Below are 22,066 nucleotides of genomic sequence, written 5' to 3' on the forward strand. Positions count from 1 at the left end.
GAAGTCTCATCCCGAGATGCTCAGAGGGAATGTTTGAAGCACAATGGGATCCGAGGTCAATCCAAGTGCACTATGAATGTCTCTGTGGTCTACTGGGAGACTGCTAGTAGTTTCTGTCTGCGGTCAGGTGGCGTTCATGCATTACTAGAGAAGCATAACTGAAGACGGGAGAGGACTGTCGCCCACCGCAGATGAACTCCGCTTGCCTGAACGATACGCCCTAACTGATGAGGCACTCGACAGCGTGAAAAAGCAGCCGCTGTGTTTTAGCAAAGAGGCTTAACCCTGATGAATACATTTCCTGCTTGTTTTCCCATTACTGGAGGCATCATAAGTCTGTCACACAACTCTGATCGCATTTCAGAGCATCTAATCTCCAAACCATGTGTTCTGTGTGTGTTTTTATGTGTCTTCTTGACACATTTTTCAATGATTTCTGTGCCCTGTGGTCTAAAAACGAGATTAAAGAAAAGGCGGATAAGAAAAGCATTTCCATTTGATTAGTTTTGGCACGCATTGTGTGAGATACCGGCTTTGTGTGTTCACTTTTTGATGGACTGGAGTGGAACTGGTTTGTTCTAGTTAGTGTGAGCAGTTGGCAAATGTAATGTGCTGTTTTTAAGGGAGGAATGAGAAATGAATCCAGTTGAGATTAGCCTACATGTAACTTTATTCATAAAGTTAGCCAAAGATATTTGCAATAAAAACAGTTATTTATTTAGTTTTAATAAATTTTCCCATTTTCCACCCTCTCGCTGACCTGCATTAATTACCACATTGCTACTGTACCTTTAAGACCATGTGGTCATGACGTCCGTTTCGATTGGCTAACGTCGGAGTGCTGCCGTAGTTCACATTGTTGTTGTTTTTGTCAAAACGTTTGCTGAGGGATTTGCAATATAATTAAACATTTTATTTGTGATTTTACCTTTTTATATGAATTCTACTCCAGTAAAAAAAATAATAATAAAATAAAAAAATGCACATTTATGAGGAAACATGCTCAGGTGTTTAAACATTTCGGGAACCAGTGTCAGAAATGTAAGTTTTGCATTAATTTAAATAAAAATGTGCCCTCTGGATTTGATTATAGGGGCATTCTTTACCTTTATGCACACCATTTATTTATTTATGCATATATATATATATATATATTTTTTTTTTTAATACTAAATTCCATCAAATTGAATGGAGTAATCTTTATTAAAATAATACGATTTTATTAATTAAATTTAGTTAAAAATGACACAATTCAGTTTGATTGAATGTTGTTATACGATTGAAATGCTTAAATCTTAAAAATAGACAAAAATATTTTTTGGGAGCGTGAGGATGTCTTTTCTTATCATAACAATTAGGGATGCACCGATCTGATACTTGGATCGGTATCGGCTCCGATACTGAAGCTATTAGACGGATCGGGTATCGGTCCGACAAGCCCGATCCAAATCCGATACTGTGTGTTCGTCCAAAAATGCCATAATTAACCATTAAAACCCCATTAAAGTAGTTCATATGACTCGTGCATTTTATTCAAAGCCACTTGAAGACGTGCGATAGCTCTGTGAATCACAAAATACTGTTTAATAAGTAAATATATAATATGTGCAGCGCCAGCATGTTTGTGAATGGCGCTGCTCTGTTTACACACACACATGCGCGGCTATTTTTAACCTTTTAACCCTTTAGTAATATTTGAGCGCTACTCACGAACAACATCTCAGATGTAGATGCTCAATAGTTCGGTTCACTTATAATATGCTTTTAGAACGGCACCGGAGGAGCATTTTAAGAAGTGAATTAAACTACTGTGAACTTGCCCACAAACAGACACATACAGGACGTCCTGGAGAGTTCCGAATGTCAAAATAAAAGCGTGAGGGTTTAAAAGTTAAAGGTGCACGATTGAGATATGTTACTATTATAATATATTAGTATTTGTTTGCAATTTATAACAATATTTAAGTTGAATGGGTTCCAAAAAATAACTGTGAATGAAAAGTGAGCTGATGTCTTACAAAAAAGAGATCTGAATCCTTTAAAGTCCAGATGCAAGTTGAAACTAGTGGTATCGGTGCATCCCTAATAACATATTACTGTGTGCCATTTCATCACTTTATTACCATTTAATACAGGAAATATGTCAGATGTTACAAATACAACACAAATCAATTCATGTCCCTGCATTTTTAATTTGGGACACTTTTTTGACATTCTGGGACATTTGTGGTCCGCCAGCTAAAACTTGTGATTCTTATAACTTACAGTGTGAGCGGGACGAGTCCTGTGACAAAGTTTAGTTTTATTTAATCATTTAACTTTAATACATGTAGCTTGTAATGTCATGTCTTTTGACTCCCAGGGAACATGCATAATGGATTCTTTGAATGCACTGGACGGAGCTTTGGACAGAAGCATCTGCCAAACTAATAAATGTCAATGTAATACTTCGGTTTAGAGGTTTGTTCGAAATCAAATCACTAACATTAAGTAGTCAGAATAGCAACAGTAAGAATGTTCTTAAGAAACACCACCAATGATTTGGTCTCTTTAAAAATGTCACATATAAATGGTAAATGGTCAGCACTTATATAGTGCCTTTTTGAAACTTAGTGGTTACTAAAGCACTTGTGACTGTGTCCCATTTCTCTCTCTCTCTCTCTCTCTCTCTCTCTCTCTCTCTCTCTCTCTCTCTCTCTCTCTCACACACACACACAGTTATAAGCTTGCAGTCTGAATTGAATAAAATGTTATAAATGTACAGCAAAACCAACATCCTTCTATTGCATTATGTTTGCTGGCTGCAATTGAAAACAAACAACACTTAAATAATATAGTCCAATTTACAAACAAATAACTCTTATGAACTGGTTCTGTGAGTGAACCATTCCAATTGACTCATGAACTGGTTCTGTGAGTGAACCATTCCAAATGACTCTCATGAACTGGTTCTGTGAGTGAACCATTCCAAATGACTCTCATGAACTGGTTCTGTGAGTGAACCATTCCAAATGACTCTCATGAACTGGTTCTGTGAGTGAACCATTCCAAATGACTCTCATGAACTGGTTCTGTGAGTGAACCATTCCAAATGACTCTCATGAACTGGTTCTGTGAGTGAACCATTCCAAATGACTCTCATGAACTGGTTCTGTGATTGAACCGTTCCAGTTGACTCTCATGAACTGGTTCTGTGAGTGAACCGTTCCAGTTGACTCTCGTGAACTGGTTCTGTGAGTGAACCGTTCCAGTTGACTCTCGTGAACTGGTTCTGTGAGTGAACCGTTCCAGTTGACTCTCGTGAACTGGTTCTGTGAGTGAACCGTTCCAGTTGACTCTCGTGAACTGGTTCTGTGAGTGAACCGTTCCAGTTGACTCTCGTGAACTGGTTCTGTGAGTGAACCGTTCCAGTTGACTCTCGTGAACTGGTTCTGTGAGTGAACCGTTCCAGTTGACTCTCGTGAACTGGTTCTGTGAGTGAACCGTTCCAGTTGACTCTCGTGAACTGGTTCTGTGAGTGAACCGTTCCAGTTGACTCTCGTGAACTGGTTCTGTGAGTGAACCGTTCCAGTTGACTCTCGTGAACTGGTTCTGTGAGTGAACCGTTCCAGTTGACTCTCGTGAACTGGTTCTGTGAGTGAACCGTTCCAGTTGACTCTCGTGAACTGGTTCTGTGAGTGAACCGTTCCAGTTGACTCTCGTGAACTGGTTCTGTGAGTGAACCGTTCCAGTTGACTCTCGTGAACTGGTTCTGTGAGTGAACCGTTCCAGTTGACTCTCGTGAACTGGTTCTGTGAGTGAACCGTTCCAGTTGACTCTCGTGAACTGGTTCTGTGAGTGAACCGTTCCAGTTGACTCTCGTGAACTGGTTCTGTGAGTGAACCGTTCCAGTTGACTCTCGTGAACTGGTTCTGTGAGTGAACCGTTCCAGTTGACTCTCGTGAACTGGTTCTGTGAGTGAACCGTTCCAGTTGACTCTCGTGAACTGGTTCTGTGAGTGAACCGTTCCAGTTGACTCTCGTGAACTGGTTCTGTGAGTGAACCGTTCCAGTTGACTCTCGTGAACTGGTTCTGTGAGTGAACCGTTCCAGTTGACTCTCGTGAACTGGTTCTGTGAGTGAACCGTTCCAGTTGACTCTCGTGAACTGGTTCTGTGAGTGAACCGTTCCAGTTGACTCTCGTGAACTGGTTCTGTGAGTGAACCGTTCCAGTTGACTCTCGTGAACTGGTTCTGTGAGTGAACCGTTCCAGTTGACTCTCGTGAACTGGTTCTGTGAGTGAACCGTTCCAGTTGACTCTTGTGAACTCGTTCTTTGGAATGAATCATTCTAACCAACTCACAAGTTATTGGTTTGAATCATTCTGATGAATCTCTAACTTAACAAGCTCACTGAATCTTAGTGGTTACTAAATTATGATCAAAGCAAAGACATTACTGTCAGTCAAATCTGACTCGAAATGAAGCAAGAATTGTTTTTTGTATTTAAAGGTATGTGAAATTTCATTTAGTCATTACACTTGTCATTCATATGACAACACGTATTTAAAGATACAGTTTTACGCAATATAACAAATTATTTAATAAAAAATGAAACAATCACCCGGGGGCCTGGGTAGCTCAGCGAGTAAAGACGCTGACTACATTTACATTTATGCATTTGGCAGACACTTTTATCCAAAGCGACTTACAGTGCACTTATTACAGGGACAATCCCCCCCGGAGCAACCTGGAGTTAAGTGCCTTGCTCAAGGACACAATGGTGGTGGCTGTGGGGATCGAACCAGCAACCTTCTGATTACCAGTTATGTGCTTTAGCCCACTACGCCACCACCACGCCAGTCACACCTGACTATCAGGAGTCGCGAGTTTGAATCCAGGGCATGCTGAGTGACTCCAGCCAGGTCTCCTAAGCAACCAAATTGGCCCGGTTGCTAGGGAGGGTAGAGTCACATCGTGTAACCTCCTCGTGTTCGCTGTAATGTGGTTCTTGTTAGTGCGCATTGGGAATTGGTCATTCCTAATTGGGGAGAAAAAAAACTAAGTTATATATGTACTGTATTTGTATACTGTGTGTGTGTGTGTGTGTGTGTGTGTGTGTGTATATATATATATATATAATATAATATAATATAATATAATATAATATGAGATAATCAAGCAAGCTTGAGATGATATCAAAACATCAGTCCAAAATGTTTTTTTAACATTATATCAGTTGCTTTGTCGACGTTTGTATCTCATTTGTTTGTGAGTTGCGGCAAAGTGTAATTAAATTTTCTTTTATCTTCATTTACTTGGTAGATCTGAAATGTTGCTTGTAGATCATTAGGCAACTTTTAGAACTCCAACAGGAGACAGGAAGTTTCACAAGGAAGTATCGAGCAATAGGAGAACATATTTAATGATACTGTTAGCATGTTTTCAATGCACAGTTTCAGAAGGCCACACTCGGTGCTGTATACATTTAAACCAAGCTCAGTTCATTACATCAAAGCCATTTGTGCATCTTTGTTGATTTTGTATTTTTTTTTTTTTATCCCACATTGACGATTTACATATTCCGCCTTATTAGAGTCTTGTGTAAGAGAAACAAATGAAGCACCACCGACAGGATTTCTTTTCAGGTCTGTTTATAGCCGTGCTCCTAGCAGAAACGATCAGACTGGTTCTGAAGTCTATAGACGGAGTTAAAAATGACTGAAAGCAGCACTGTACCTTTCTCGCATACATTGTGGAATTCCAAGTGATTTAATTCCATGTCACATACAGTAATTGTGCATCTTCACTCACTGTTGCACGCTTGTTTTCTCAGCTAGTGCATGCATGAAATTATCAGTATGGTATTTACTTCAATGCATGTGTCTTAGATTGAACATGTATTGCCTGTCTAATGTTTCATAGCAACTGAATAGCTTATAACGTTTGTTTAATTATTGTACACTCTATATTAAGCTGCGTTTTACAGTCTCCCTATGCATTATTCACTTCTCCATACACTGAGCAAAGGACATCTTGAGCAAATTCAATCATTTGCAATCATATGTTTTATAAGTATACGAGCACTCAAAGTGGCAGTGCACATTGTTTTTAAATGACTGCCCCTGGTTTATCCATCTGGTTTTATCTCTTAAGTGTGCAGCAGTGAATGTGTCGTGCTCTTTAAATGAGGTCTGTGAGTCGGAGCAATTACGCCGTGCTGTTGAAGCGTCTGTGAAGGAGACTCTTCTTGTCTGTGCGGTTGATTGCGCTGCTATTTTGCTGTTGATTGATTGGCTGTTAGTGGTGGGCGGTATCAATACAATCATATAGTATGGGGCGTATTATGTCATGCTAATGGTATATATCACGATAGAGCAACTTTGGCTGGAAGTGCAATGAACAGAATGCCTTATAAATTAAATGAGCATGTGGGAATGTATATTTTGGGGGATTATCCAGTGAAATAAATACGTTCGTAATGAAAAGGCTCTTCATCGTATTTGAACTTTAAAGAAAAGATTATTCATAGCAAAATGGAAAGTCTTGCAACAGTGCAAAAACATTTGACAATGGAGTTTAAAAGAAAAGACTTGGGTAGCCAGTCAGGTCTCCTAAGCAACCAAATTGACCCGGTTGCTAGGGAGGGTAGAGTCACATGGGGTAACCTCCTTGTGGTCACTATAATGCAGTTCTCGCTCTCGGTGGGGCGTGTGGTGAGTTGTGCGTGGATGCCGCGGAGCATAGCGTGAAGCCTCCACACGCGCTACGTCTCGGTAACGCACTCAACGAGTCACGTGATAAGATGCGCGGATTGACGGTCTCCGACGCGGAGGCAACTGAGATTCGTCCTCCGCCACCCGGATTGAGGCGAGTCACTACGCCACCACGAGGACTCAGAGCGCATTGGGAATTGGGCATTCCAAATTGGGTAGTTCAGACTCATATCGCTGATTGGATAAGCCACGTTTGATGCGGTTGTAAAAAAGCTGATATATGCACAGCTGCACATAAGTTGAATTTTACACCACAGCATGTTGCTTAACAACACACCTTAACAACAGGTTCTTCCTTGCGTTGACTGCAAGAAAATCTGAATATAGTCAGAATTTCCCCCAGTTAATTCCACCCTAAAAAATGTCAAACTAAAAAAATATCATTTATTTAAATGCCACACAAGTCGTCAGTTTTGTTGAACATCACATGTCTAAAATTTCATATTCAGATACTTTAGTCCAAAAAGTGGTGCATCCTAATTAAGATGTTTTTTTTGTCTTTTTCCTTTAGGTTGTCTCGCTCCCTGTGATCACTAGCGTATGTCGTTCCCCTGATCCGCTCTGTTATGATGTCGAGGTACCATCAGCGCTTTGAGCGGGATTTCCGCGGCATGTGGGAACGGCGTGAACGCTGTGCCATCAACAGCAGCTGCGGCGGAACCGTTAACGGCTGCATCTCTACGCCTGCCTCTTCTGTTGCCAGCGGCAACAATCGTCCAGGACTCCTCCCTCTGCCCGTTATCCCCTCACTGCTGCCCACACCGGTCACCGGGACAACCAGCACGCCCAACAACGATCTGACCTGCAAGCGATTAGCGCCCGCCTGTAAAACCACCACAACGAAGGTAGAACCAAGTTTATTTGGCAAAATATTCAGATACTGTTTATACAAATATGTAAGTAGTTTGAGAATGATAAGAGAGCGACTCGATTGCGTCATTCACAAGATTGGACGGTTGTTGCAGAGCTCTTTTGGTGCACTTTGTTTGCCGTGATTCTCTGATTGGCAGATCGTTTCTCTTCAGGATCATGTGGCGTGTGGCTCTTCACAGAAGCATATACCGTACAACTTTAAAGGTTTATAAGTAATCGCTAAAATTGATTCCCCTATGAAATAAATGAATGGGAATTTTAGTTCCAGGACCAAACTTTTGTGCTCTCAAGGCTTGAGTGTCCCAGCCATAAACTTGATTTGCTGTTGGTTGCAGGGGGAGGGACATTCTCATTGTAGGGATCATTTGATATATCGTTTTTACCGTATAATTGATACTGATAGTTACTTTTTGGAGCTATCGGTTATCTGGAAAAATAGATGCATGTAGAACTATTTCTCTGGGGAATCTATAGGCTATAAAATACTGAAACCAAGAGCATTGTAACTGAGCCAAATCTCTGTCATTTCAAAATAAGAGTCCCGGTGTATTGTGGGCTTCAAATCCTGCATTATGCCCCAAATATGAATTTTTCTGGTTATTATTGGGATTTTGGTTGCACAATAAACTGCTTTTGGGATTTTATTCATTTTGCAGCCTCAATGTCTGTGGCCATCATAGTAATGAGAGAATAAGATATTTTTTATTATTGTATAGATCGATTTAAACGGTTGATACGCAATCATTCACACTAGGGAGTGACGTCACTCTGGTTACGTTTAATATATAATTTACCATCTATAAATGTAATGAATGTTAACACATGATACATCTTTTCAAAGCTCTACGGGTTCAACATTGATATCCGATCTCTGTTTCACGACAGCAATCCTCCAGAAACAGTAATTGAGTTATTTGTGCAGGAGTACAAATGAAAACATGTGATATCAAAACAGGACTTTTATTATGAAAACATGCGATATCAAAACAGGACTTTTATTATGAAAACATGCGATATCAAAACAGGACTTTTATTATGAAAACATGTGATATCAAAACAGGACTTTTATTATGAAAACATGCGATATCAAAACAGGACTTTTATTATGAAAACACGATCGCCAGATGAATCCAGTTCAACACACTTGAGTCAATCGTCCATGACAAGCGTTCATTGAAAAACATCCAATCGCACTTTTTGTCCATAAGAGTAATAAATGTGAGAAATATTGATATATTCTCCATTGTTTACATGAGATCTCGCCTTCGTCATCGTTCTTCATCAAACTGCAATCTGAGCAGCATTCATGTTGTAAAACTGTTTATGATCTGATATATTAGAGTCCCATAAACAAAACAAGCCCGTCTCCAAAGTCTATTTTTAAAAATGTGGCATTGTTTTATTCATAATAGTCGAGCAGTGCCGTCAGATTTAGTGTATAGATCTTGAGAGGCGGAGCTTAATTTTACTCTGAACACTTCCAGAGATTTTACAGACATTAAAGCTGCAGGAACCTCATTTATTATTAAATCATCTTCAGATTTGAAACGTAACTTCTTTAGACTCGAGACTTTGAGAACATTGTATTTCTGGAGTGTCTTGGCACTTTTATTATTGATTTATTTACATTAGAAAAACATGTTCAGCACAGAATATTTCCATTACTATAAACGTCAGCTTATCTAACTTTAAAAAATAACAACATATATTAATTCTGAAACTTGAGAAATAAACCCCAAATTGTCTTCTTTCAAAAGACACTACAACTGTGTCCAAACACCAAAGGGTCCCGTAAATACAACCATTTAAGTTCAGGTGTGTCATTGTCATTGTGCTCAATAAGGGGGCGCACATCAACGGGTTAAACTATCGGCTGATTAAATTAATATTCCAGGTTCAATACAAGTGAAGCTCAATCAACAGCATTTGTTGCATAATGTTGATTACCACAAATAATTATTTTGACTCGTCTTTAAAAAAAGCACAAATAAAGGTTACAATGAGGCACTTACAATGGAAGTCAATGGGGCAATTTGTGGCGGGTTTAAACACAGAAATGTGAAGCTTATAATTTTATAAAAGCACTTGCATTAATTCTTCTGTTAAAACTATTGTGTATCATTTGAGCTGTAAAGTTGTTTAAATGGTCACTTTTACAGTCGTTTTGGGGTTTACGGGTTTGATGGCAATTTATCGTCATGGTAACGAAGTTGTAAAATTGTCTATAACTTTACACAGATGCGGTTAGAAAGTGATTTTATCACTGTAAAATCATGTTTACACGCATGTCCTTTATGTCTTGTGGTTATACTTTTTGAAATGGTGAGTGTGTTCAAAAATTGGCCTCTATTCACTTCCATTATAAGTGCCTCACTGAAACCAAGGTTTTGCTTCATTCATGTATTTTGAGTCCAAATACATTTTTGTGGTAATCAATCTTATGCCAAAAATGCTGTTGATTGAGATTAACTTGAACAAGGAATATTCCTTTAATTAGTCATCAGCCTTTTCCACCACCTTAGTTATCAGTATAGCAAAATCCACTATCGGTTGACCTCTAATTTGATTGGACTAAATCTGTTTAGTGCAGGATGAGTCATCAATATTTTTGGCCCGTTTTCCCACAAGTAAAAAACGCTTTAGCTTAAAATGCATGTATCGTTTGGTTGCAAATATATGATACATTCTTAAGCCAGATGACACTATGAATTTCAAATGGGCCGACCAGTTGAAACAGTAGGAGAACCAAAAACTTTTTCCCACTTTCTTGTTATCTCTAACAAGCAACAGGATTTATTAAAGCGTAAGATAATTGATTGATGTCTTGCCATGTGAGCGGCAGGTTTTTCCTGTATCAACACCAGTGGGGAACGACGCTCTAAAATGTCACATGGAAATCAAAGCGCAGAGCCCAGCGTCGATTTTAATTATTACAGAACAGCAAATACAGCAACGCATCCTCTCGAGCACATTTACCAAACATTACTGCTGAATTTTAATGAGTCCGAGCGCTACAAAGTGACCCTTTTGAGTCGTTTGACAGAAGCTTCAAAAGCGCAGCGACTTGTTTCACGAGTTCAAGAAGAAAAGTCACAAAGCTAAACACAATCTTCTCATGAAGGGATTCGTAACTTAATATGCAAGTAAATGACTTCACCGGACCCTTCACTGTGTTATATGCCGGTCAGGGTGTTCTTGATCTCACGGATGCAATCCAGTCATGTGTGCAGCCAATAGGCCCACGTTTTGGTTAATAATATCTGCCACTTTTGACATAAAGAAGCCTTTGCTCACAGCACAACATATGAAATAAAAGATGCAGAAGTATATTGCTTTTGACCCATTCCCTGGTGTAGACGGCTGTAAATCTAACATTGCTTTATTCTCCAGACTTCCCCAGCCCATCCCGTCTGCAATATGAAAGCAGGTAGCGGGAGGTTTTGACACAGATCAATAAGCAGACTCGCCATTCGTTATCAGAGATGGCTTGTAGAGATAGCATGGAGGATATGGGAATATGGCTGCAGGCCTTTGATGATGGATGACAGAGAAATTGACCCTAAGATCTGCCATAGCACGCTGCTTTCATCTCGTTTTAACGCCGCAAGCGGAGACAACAAACACGCGTGGCGTGTAATGACGTCTCAAAAGCTCTTAAACGTGATGTGGCCACCAACAGTCACTTTTGAAGTGGGTCTGAAATCCATTTGTCCATCCAAACACCATTTTTTTCCCAGCTGTCCAGAGAGCCAGGTCAAGTATTTTCCTTTACGAACCTGTTCTAAGTGATTTCCTTTTGAGTTGTTTAATTTTGGTGTGATGTTGACATTAAAGCAAAACTCAAATGTAATCACATTTATTTTCTCGTACATGGTTCTGGTCTTATTGTGCATTAATATACGGTAGAATTAAACACACCTATTACTGTACAACGGCTTTATGCATGACTCATCTTTTATAAAATATAAATAAATTCCAAATTATTTCCATGTGGCTGTTTCCTAGAGATTCCACATCATATTTAGGGCCCGAGCACCGATGGTGCAAGGACCCTATTGTTCTTCTAGGAGTTTATTATTTTTTCCCAAATAAGTCGCTTTTTTGAGGGCCTAAACATTCTCGAAAACTTTGCACATGCATCAGAAGTGGTGAAATTTACATCTGATATGGTTTCAGAATTAGGTGTGGCAAAATTGCTCAATAGCGCCACCTACAAACATTCAACAATGTGCATTTTACGCTACGTTTCACCTACACATATGAAAATCAGTACATATGTGTAACATGCCAATACCTACAGAAAAGTCTCTTGGACCCATTCCCTAAACTCAACAGGAAGTCAGCCATTTTGATTTTTCTCAAATTTTTGCTCCGTTTTTGCCATTTCCAGGCCTCGTACTTTAATGAACTCCTCCTAGAGATTTCATCAGATCTACTTCATATTTGGTAAATATAATCTAACGGCCTTGGCGATGCTAAATTGCAAAGCTTTTGAGTTTTCACCGCACGGCACGGCCGTGATGGTCTGACAAAATGTGTTGTTTCGCCATGAAACAGGAAGTTGTTATAACTCAAGCATACAATGTCCAATCTGCCCCAAACTTCACATGTTTGATAATAGTCCTGGCCTGAATAAATCTACTTGCCAATATTCAGTTATAGTCATAGCGCCACCTACTGGCAACAGCCAACTGCAGGTTTTGTACTTTAACAAACTCCTCCCAGAGATGTAATCAGATAAACATTATATTTAGTCAGTCTTAATCTAAAGGCCTTGGTGATGTTAAATTGAGTTTGCGTTGAAGGGCGTGTCCGTGGCGGCCTGACAAAGTTCGATATGAAATGAGTCATATTTCTGAGGCCTAAACATGCTTGAAAACTCATTAAACTTTGCAAAAAGTGGGGAAAATGTACCACTGATACTGGTTTTAGATTTAATTGTGGCAAAATGGCTCAATAGCGCCACCTAAAATATTTCAACGAAGCAGCCCTCACGTCACGTTTCACCTACACATAAGAAAATCGGAAGGCGTATGTAACATGTCAACACGTACAAAAAAGTCTCTTAGAGCCATATCCCAAACTCAACAGGAAGTCGGCCATTGTGATTTTTCTCTTAAATATTTGCTCAGTTTTTGACATTTCCAGGATTCGTACTAGAACGAACTCCTAGAAATTAAATCAGATCAACATTATATTCGGTCAGTCTAATCTAAAGGCCTTTGCGATGCTAAATTGCAAAGCTTTTGAGTTTTCTTTGAACGGCGTGTCTGTGGCGGCCTGGCATAGTTCGATGTTTTGAACACTTCTATATGCCAACATTGCCTTGGCACAGCAGCCCCAACGTGCAACAGGCTGCGAGGGCCCATTAATCGCTGCTTGCAGCTTTAATTCATGATCTATATTAGAGCTTAATTGTATTCCTGCATATTATTTAAAGTGGTGAATCCAGTTAATTACTAATGAATGTATCATTGCATTGAAGTCTGCATTTCTCTAACTCTTTTGTGGAGACCTGTTAATGTCGTTGCACATTCTTAGCATATGTAGAGGAGAGTTACAGCGAGAACGTCAACATGCAAGTGCCATTTCAACCATTTTTAAAACATGCATTCTCTCCCAGACACTGCTCCCATTTTATTTTCCCTCTTAATCACGGCTGTCTTGTGTTTCTGGAGCACTCTCAAGACGCTTGAGAGGTTATTGAGTATTTCAGGCACTATCTGTAGCCTGACCCCTTTCAGCAGCTCCACTCCGCTGCAGGTTTCATTTTGTCAGCTAAGAGCTCTCACATTTAGATTTGTCGAAACGGCATTATGCAAAACGAGCCGTCAGTACATGCCAAAACACAGAGCGCTCCTTGTACTCCGCAATCACTCATGAAAAAGAGACAAGAAAATGAAGAGTCTGCACAGGAAATATTTTCTTATCATTAAACAATCATTTGAATAACGGCGCTTTATATTCATATTACAGATAATACCAAACGGAAGCACAGAAGTGATGTAAACATTTATAAATTGGGATTGTTCTTTTCTAGGGATGGGCAAAATTCAGAATGAAAAGCTGAAGAGTGTAATTACGGCCACCAAATGGAATTTCATAAATAATTATTGTCTCCCATTGGTCGACCAACCAGATAGTCCCTCCCAAACTCACGCCATTGGTTGAGCCAATGTTGCCAATGTCGGGCTGGTAGGGATGATCAAACAAACAAAGCAATTTTTTAAAAGTGCTACATCCACTCTTTCTTTTTCTACTTTTTTTAATTTTCATAATAATAATAACATATATATATATATATATATATATATATAATAACATATATATATATATATATATATATATATATATATATATATAATAAAGATAAATAATAATAATAATATCGTGATTAATGTGACTAAAGTTGCATTCACACTGCCAGCGACAAGCAGCAACAAAACAATCTCATCATTCATTTGCGATGACAGCTGGCAACTTCTGGCAACACGAGCGACGGCGACCGTTTGGCGACCGGATGTGGGCGTGTCCAGCGACGCAACAAAGTTGAGAAATGTTTAACTTTATGCAAATGAAGAGCGACTTTCGGGAGCGACAGCCAATACGAGAGAAGATGGTAGAGCTCACGTGACACTAATATTATAATAATAATATTAATTGTAAAGAAACAGTGTTGTTTAGACTCTCCATACACACCACTGGCGACGTGCAGCGACAAAGCAGCTGGCAGTGTGAACGCAGCTTTAAAAGGTTGTATTAAACATGTTTAATAACAATAAAGAGGACGAAATCATACTTGATCAAAATCATCACTCTAAATGACATTCACTGAATTAAAGGGGGGTACTTTTTATTAAGTTTAATTCAGTTAAAAAATTCACTGCCAAAAATCATATTGTTATCAAGTGTTTTTGTCTTGTTTTCCATTTTAAATGGTCTAAAAATCCTTAAAACAAGATACATTTACTTGAGAAGCAATATTTAAATATTTAATATTATATTCAACATTCTCAGATAACAATTTTGTTCTTCTGCAGTATAGCTCCTAAAGTAAATGTACTTTAATTTAAAGGAGTTTTAGATATTTATATTGGACAACAAGCCAAAACAACAACAAATCAAAAACTATTGCCGTGTATAATGGGGCGAAGACTCGCCTTTCTGTTCACTTCAATCCATCTTTATCTCACAATAAACAAACTCACTCTTATTAATAGAGCTGCATATCGCCGATACACACCGCAACACATATGTATTATGATTCACTTTGTGGCGAGCCATCATGTAATAATCTAACTGGAGCAAGCGTGCGCGAGGGACGAGCGTCCCTTTGACAGAGTATACGTCCGCCAGGTGCAGTTTCAGTCTCTCGCCCTTATCAACCGGGCCAATTTTGTTGCTTAGGAGACCTGGCTGGAGTCACTCAGCACGCTCTGGATTCAAACTCACGACTCCAGGTGTGATAGTCAGCGTCAATACTCGCTGAGCTACCCAAGCCCAATATCTGCGTTATTTTTAATCATTGTTGTATGTTGGTGTTGGTGTAATGTCTTTGACCTTTTGGATACATTTCCGGCAATCTGCGCCCAAGTGCACGTGTGTGTTGGTCTATTCGCTATAGACTATGTATGTGCGTGGACTGCTTTTGAACCAGTCATGATACGATTCAAGCTTTGCAAAGGAACTGTTATTAAAGGATGGTGCAGTTAAAAACTATTTGACTTGACGCAAAAACGTGAGTAAAGAGAGAGGGCAAAAAACGTGGTGGAAAATTATAATTTATTACTAAACTATGACAGTTTGAGTGCTAAAAACTTAACTAACATTATCAGCGATAATCTCAGGGAAGAAAATTAAATTGCAAGAAATTGCATTTCATGACCTCTTTATATATTAAGAAATTGACATTTCTATTGAGGGCATTTCAAATGTTGTTTATTCATTTCTTAATATATTTCATAAGCCCTTATGTTGTATTATAACATGTTTGAGTAATTTATACCTTATTTAAATCTACACGATGCATTCCATTTAATTCCATTAATATTTCTGCATCCTCAGTTCAAATTGAATTTAAATTGAGGAATTGAATTCTAATTTAAAAGGCATTCTGAGCCACAAAAAGCAAAACCATTATGTGTTCTGGTTGAAGCCAGACTTCAGAGATTGGGGAACATAGATTTAGCCGTGTCCCACACAGGTCTGGAAAGCTGTGACCCCTCTATGAAGCATGTCTCCCTGGAATTGAAAATCTAAACGGGGATCATTTGAAGATGTACGTGCACAGAATTCATGCCCGAGCAGAGCTGTCCCAGCCTAAATGTCTTATAAGCCTACTACTTCTTTGAGGCCAAAGGGACAAACTAAAGGCCAAGAGTTCCTTCTTTGAACCTTAGTGTGTGGAGATGAAGTTTCTGTCTTTTTACAGCAGTGCTTCTTGAAGAGGCCGTCTAGTGTCATCTCTGTCTACGGGCATTTTCATCTTTAATGAAGGCAGGCTGTAAAAGTTTCCATTTTCACAATAATATACTATAACTGTATATCTTTTTCACCCAATTTCGAATGCCCAATTGCCAATGCGCTTTTAAGTCCTCATGGTCGCATAGTGACTTGCCTCAATCTGGGTGGTGTAGGACGAATCTCAGTTGCCTCCGCGTCTGAGACCGTCAGTCCGCGCATCTTATCACATGGCTTGTTGAGCGCGTTGCCATGGAGACATAGCGCGTGTGGAGGCTTCACACCATCCACCGCGGAATCCATCCACACTCGACTGTCCACGCGCCCCACCGAGAGCGAGAACCACGTTATAGCGACCACGAGGAGGTTACACCATGTGACTCTACCCTCCCTAGCAACCAGGCCAATTTGGTTGCTTAGGAGGCCTGGCTGAGTGGAGTCACTCAGCACGCCCTTGAACTAGCGCATCTCCAGCGTCTTTACCACTAATGTAGGTTTTTTCTTCAGCTAAAGTAATAGTTCACCCTCCAAAATAAGGGTGAGTAAATTATAACAAAATGTTCATTTTTATTTGAACTATCCTTTTAACGAAAATGCCATCATCTATATTGATAAGTTGAGTTCCACCGTTTGAAAAAAAATTGCCCCGGCTCATATCAGCAGCGAGCCCACGAGATGCCACCTTAAGTCCCATTCTCAGAAGTGGTTCTTCAAGATGTTGTCAAGCTTTGAGGAAAAGCAGGATTACTTTACAAAGAGACGGCTCTTGATAAATGATGGATCAGCGTCACCTCTCGGTTCCTCGCTCTGAAGGAGCGGAGCTCTGCCAGGCTGAGGAAAAGACTTCTGTGTTGACGGCACAAATAGGAATAGCAAATAAGAGCATGACAGCATGGATGCTGTATTTGGCTTTGTGAGAGGCGGACAGGGATGCTGCCCAATGCCTGGTGGATTAGGAGCGTGGAGGACAGCCATGCACTCAAATGGAGATGACTTATTTGACTGCAGGAAGAGATCCTGAGCACACATCGCCGGATGGAGGGTTTGAGGAGAACCATGCTGTCATTGTTTGACAGCTCCTCGCACAGAAACCACCACATGCCTTTTAAAGGGGCCGTGCTTGAAAGAGATGACACTTTATAGGAAGAGGGTACAAAGTAGGGCCTGAAGTTGTGAATTGTTTGTGCTCACATACTAGAGTAGTTTTGGGCAGAACACATGATGATAACATATTTATTACACGACTCTCTGTAATACTAAATTCTGATTGGTTAATCACGCAGTGTTAATTTTGACAACGAAATTACTGAAGACCAAACAAAAAAGGAGCATCATGACCATAATCAAACGGTTTTATTTACCACATACTATTGATGAAAATATGATGAGAAAACATAATATTGCAAGATGTGCTAACACATGGGGGCTGGGTAGCTCAGCAAGTAAAGATGCTGACTATCAAACCTGGAGTCGCGAGTTCGAGTCCAGAGCGTGCTGGGATCCAGTAGGGCTTAAGGGAGGGTAGAATCACATGTGGTAACCTCCTAGTGGTCACTATAACGTGGTTCTCGCTCTCAGTGGGGCGTGTGGTGAGTTGTGCGTGGATGCCGCAGAGAATAGCGTGAAGCCTCCACATGCACTTGGTCGCCACGGTAACGTGCTCAACAAGCCATGTGATAAGATGCACGGATTGATGGTCTAAGTCTTGGAGGAAACCGAGATTCGTCCTCCGCCACCTGGATTGAGGCGAGTCACTACGCCACCACAAGGACCTAGAGCACATTTGGGAATTGGGCAAAACAAAAAATGCACTAAAACTATTTATTTATTTTCTCATGATGTTTAATCTTGCATTTGAAATGTATTTATCTTTAATGTGTATGAAACATGTTTTAGTTCATTTTAATAATAGTTTGGTTAAAGTTTGGTCTGTATTTGCCATTTTATTCAGACTAAAATACTGAACATGACATGATAAAATATTCACTAAATTTAAAGGACATTTTCATCAAAAGACAAAAATTATGAAAAAATAACAAACTGTTTGAAAGTGTTGTTTCACCGGTCATCCGAGTTCTCTTTCCTACTCCATTTCAACTCAAATCATTTTTTCATGTCTGAACTGGGCATATATTATAAGGTATTTGAAATGCATTTGCAGTACTTTTGATATGCATTTATATAGCTTAGCTAAAGTGAACAGATCCATTGGTTTGAAACAGATCCTGACTGGTAACACCCACAATGCTTTACATGTAATGATGTGCATTTCGTATCGCCAGTAAGAGGATTTTGTTTCTGAACGGTATTGAAACTGTCAGCTTTGTTGCTTTAGTAAATCTGCTTTCATTGTGCATTTGTAATTCACTCTGAACACTCAAATAAATGAATTCTGACCTTGAAAACGGTATGTGGCATGCATAGGATGCAAAGCTGCTCTGCGAGTATTCTGTGCACAGACAAACCCAGAAATGAAAGTATTTTCGTTAGCCAGCTAATATGAATTTGGGAGCGTAATATTTGCCATTTGGCTTTGCCTGCAGGCATTGGGAAAATGCTCTGAACGCATACAGGTCAGCCGCAGATTTACGAACTCCTCTGCAATTACTATTATAATTCCACATGCTCTCCTGGTGTTCTCCGGGAGGTCACTTTCAGTGGATGAACCACCTACTTCCTGGGAATTCACTCTCATTCTTGCCTGAGGACAGAACGGAAGCTGCTTCTGTACTCCAGCTAAATCAGGATTGCCGTGATGTGTACATTTAAATTGCAAAGAGGGGGGCTTGTCATGCGACAGGTTTTCTACATGGCTCTATTGTGTTGCTTCTGGCACACAAGGGAAAATATAATTGGAAATGCAAGTTTTTCCGGAGGTAACATTTTGTCCACAGCTGTTTAATGTAACTCTTTCATACATGACGAGCTAGATGACCCGATTAGTTGTCGGCCTTGAAAACATCTATAGGGTGCTTTGATTGGTGAATTAAGACAAACTGAGAACATTTAATTATGGAGTCCACACATAAGTAAATAATGTGCAGTCTGCTGGTTTTATCACAAAATAAGCTCTGATAGGGTTTCCGGGACCCTGACGCGACATCGAGGAGCTGTGAATCGCCCTAATAGGGTTTATTCTGCGATTTTGAAGGAATACTACCACAAAAATACATTTTGTCTTGCCCATCCTTTTCTTTAAAAAAAGCAAATATCTGGGTTACTGTGAGACACTTACAATGGAAGTCAATGGGGACAATCCGTAAACATTAAAATACTCACTGTTTCAAACAGTATAGACACAAGACATAAACCATATGGGTGGTAACATGATTTTAGTGTGATAAAATCACTTACTAACCACATCTTTGTAAAGTTGTAGCCAATTATACAACTTTGTTGCCATGACAATGTAAGTCAAAAACCCTAAAACCCTAATATGTCTGTAAAAATGTAAACGTCTTTACAGCTAACATTTCTTCTTACAAAAAATAACAAGATTTATCAGAAGAATTAATGTAAGTGATTTTATAAATTTATAAGCTTCACATTTCTGCCGTTTTAAACCCTCCAAAAATGGGCCCCACGAAACCATGTGCCCCCTTGAGAGCGAGAACCACACATTATAGTGACCATGAGGAGGTTACCCAATGTGACTCTAACCTCCCTAGCAACTGGGCCAATTTGGTTGCTTGGAGACCTGGCTGGAGTCACTCAGCACACCCTGGCATGCCCTCCAAGGGTGGTAGTCCGCATCAGTACTCACTGAGCTACCCATGCCAGTTAAAAGCATTTGTGTTCACTGCCAGAAGTTTTTTCAGGATTACCGAGTGTGTAGTCACATTTAACCAGTGTTGGGTGTAATATGATTGCAAAGTAATTAGTTCCTGTTTTCAAATTTGTTTTTAAACATTTCCAAAAAATTTTAAGGATGGATGGATAGAAAGATGGATGGATAGATTGATAGAAAGTTGGATTGATGGATGGATGGATTGATTAGACTGACAGATATATTATAGATTGATAGACAGAAAAATGAATGGACAGATGGGCAGAGGGTTGGATGTACAGACGGACAGATGGATGTATAGATAGATGGGTGGATGGATGAATGGACTGATGGATGACTGGAAGCACAGATGGATGTATAGATGGATGGATGGAATGAAGGATGATTGATGGATTGATGGGTAGATGGATGGATTGATGGTAGATGGATGGATGTATGTATATAAAATGGATGGGTAGATGGATGGATAGAAAGATGGATGTATAGATGGATGGATGAATGCACGCACAGACAAATGTATAGATAGATGGATGGATGGATGAATGGACGCACAGACGGATGGGTAGATAGATGGATATATATATGGATGGATAGAAAGATTGATGTATAGATGGATGGATGAATGGAAGCACAGACGGATGTATAGATGGATGGATGGATGGATGGATGGGTAGATGGATGGGTAGAAAGATGGATGTATATATGGATGGATGGAGAAGATTGATGTATAGATGGATGGATGAACGGATGCACAGACGGATGTATAGATGGATGTATGGAAAGATGGATGTATATATATGGATGAAAGATGGAGGGATGTGTATATGGATAGAAAGATGGATGATGGAAAGATGGATGATGGATGATGGAAAGATGGATGTATAGATGGATGAACGGATGCACAGATGGATGTATAGATTGATGGATGTATAGATGGATGGATGTATGGATGGATGGAGAAGATTGATGTATAGATGGATGGATGAACGGATGCACAGATGGATGTATGGAAAGATGGATGTATATGGATGAAAGATGGAGGGATGTGTATATGGATGGAAAGATGGATGATAGAAAGATGGATGTATAGATGGATGAACGGATGCACAGATGGATGTATAGATTGATGGATGTATAGATTGATGGATGTATAGATTGATGGATGTATAGATGGATGGATGTATATAGATGGATGGATAGAAAGATGGATGGATGGATTGATGGGTGGATGGATGGAAAGATGGATGGATTGGGGAAATACAAATTCACAGACCTTTTGCACCCTAAATGTAAATGATTCTGCGGCTTTGAATACTAATCATTTCGAATGTTTTTTTTGTTGAGGTTATAATGTTGTGTTTAAGTCGTTAGGCAATTACCTTCATCTAGTCTGCAGCAAAATCACAATTTTTGGCCGGCACAACTTCATGATGTTGAATGCATTTATTACCTCTCTAGTTTTCACTTTCAATAAAATCCACCATTTATCCCCACCTACAAGAGCTAGACGGGTGGAGTGGATCACCCTTTCCTTTTTCCTTCCTCTTGATTTACAGTCAATTCGAAGCAGATAAGAATTAATTAGTAAAATGGTCTCTATATAGATCTCACTTTCTTTCACCCAGTCAGATTGCTGGGGGCCGACCTTGGATGTTCCTGCATTATTGATGTGTCTAATCTTGAACAGCGGCGTAATTAAAAGAGCGAATGCAATGGAATATTAACAAAGCAAAATAATGTTCCAGTGTCTTGCAAATGGGTTGTAATTGGGACTGTAGACGGTAATTAAAGGCTGATGTGTTTACCCAAGACATTGTTTTTATTGAAACCAGGTCTCTGTGCAGCCATCGGCAGACACGCAGACACAGGGCCAGGTCCTCGCTAATAGTGTCCGGTGGGGACAAACGCCCATTAACCAGTCCACGCCCTGGGATACGGATGAGCCGCCCGCCAAACAGATGAGGGAGAAAGATATCACAGGTAACAAATCGAAGGAAAAGTACTTAGTAGCTGAAGCTCACAGCTCTTAACAGTTCTTGTTCTGTGATGATTTATCTGTACTCCCACCTAGTCTGCTTTATCACTGATTTATTATTGTTAATGTTTTTATGTAAAAAGAGATTAAACTTAACAAAATTAAATTTTAATGAAAAGTACTGTAGCAATGGCTTGATGTTTTCGCTGATGCATGGA

At 39.6% G+C, this 22,066-nt stretch overlaps 1 pseudogene; it reads left to right on the forward strand.

The window, feature by feature from the left end:
• The window catches only part of LOC127662438 (kelch-like protein 29), a 145,137-nt pseudogene that overhangs the window by 19,127 nt on the left and 103,944 nt on the right, over positions 1-22,066 (forward strand).

The sequence above is a fragment of the Xyrauchen texanus genome, chromosome 22 (genome assembly GCF_025860055.1).
Source record: "Xyrauchen texanus isolate HMW12.3.18 chromosome 22, RBS_HiC_50CHRs, whole genome shotgun sequence".
Taxonomy (NCBI): domain Eukaryota; kingdom Metazoa; phylum Chordata; class Actinopteri; order Cypriniformes; family Catostomidae; genus Xyrauchen; species Xyrauchen texanus.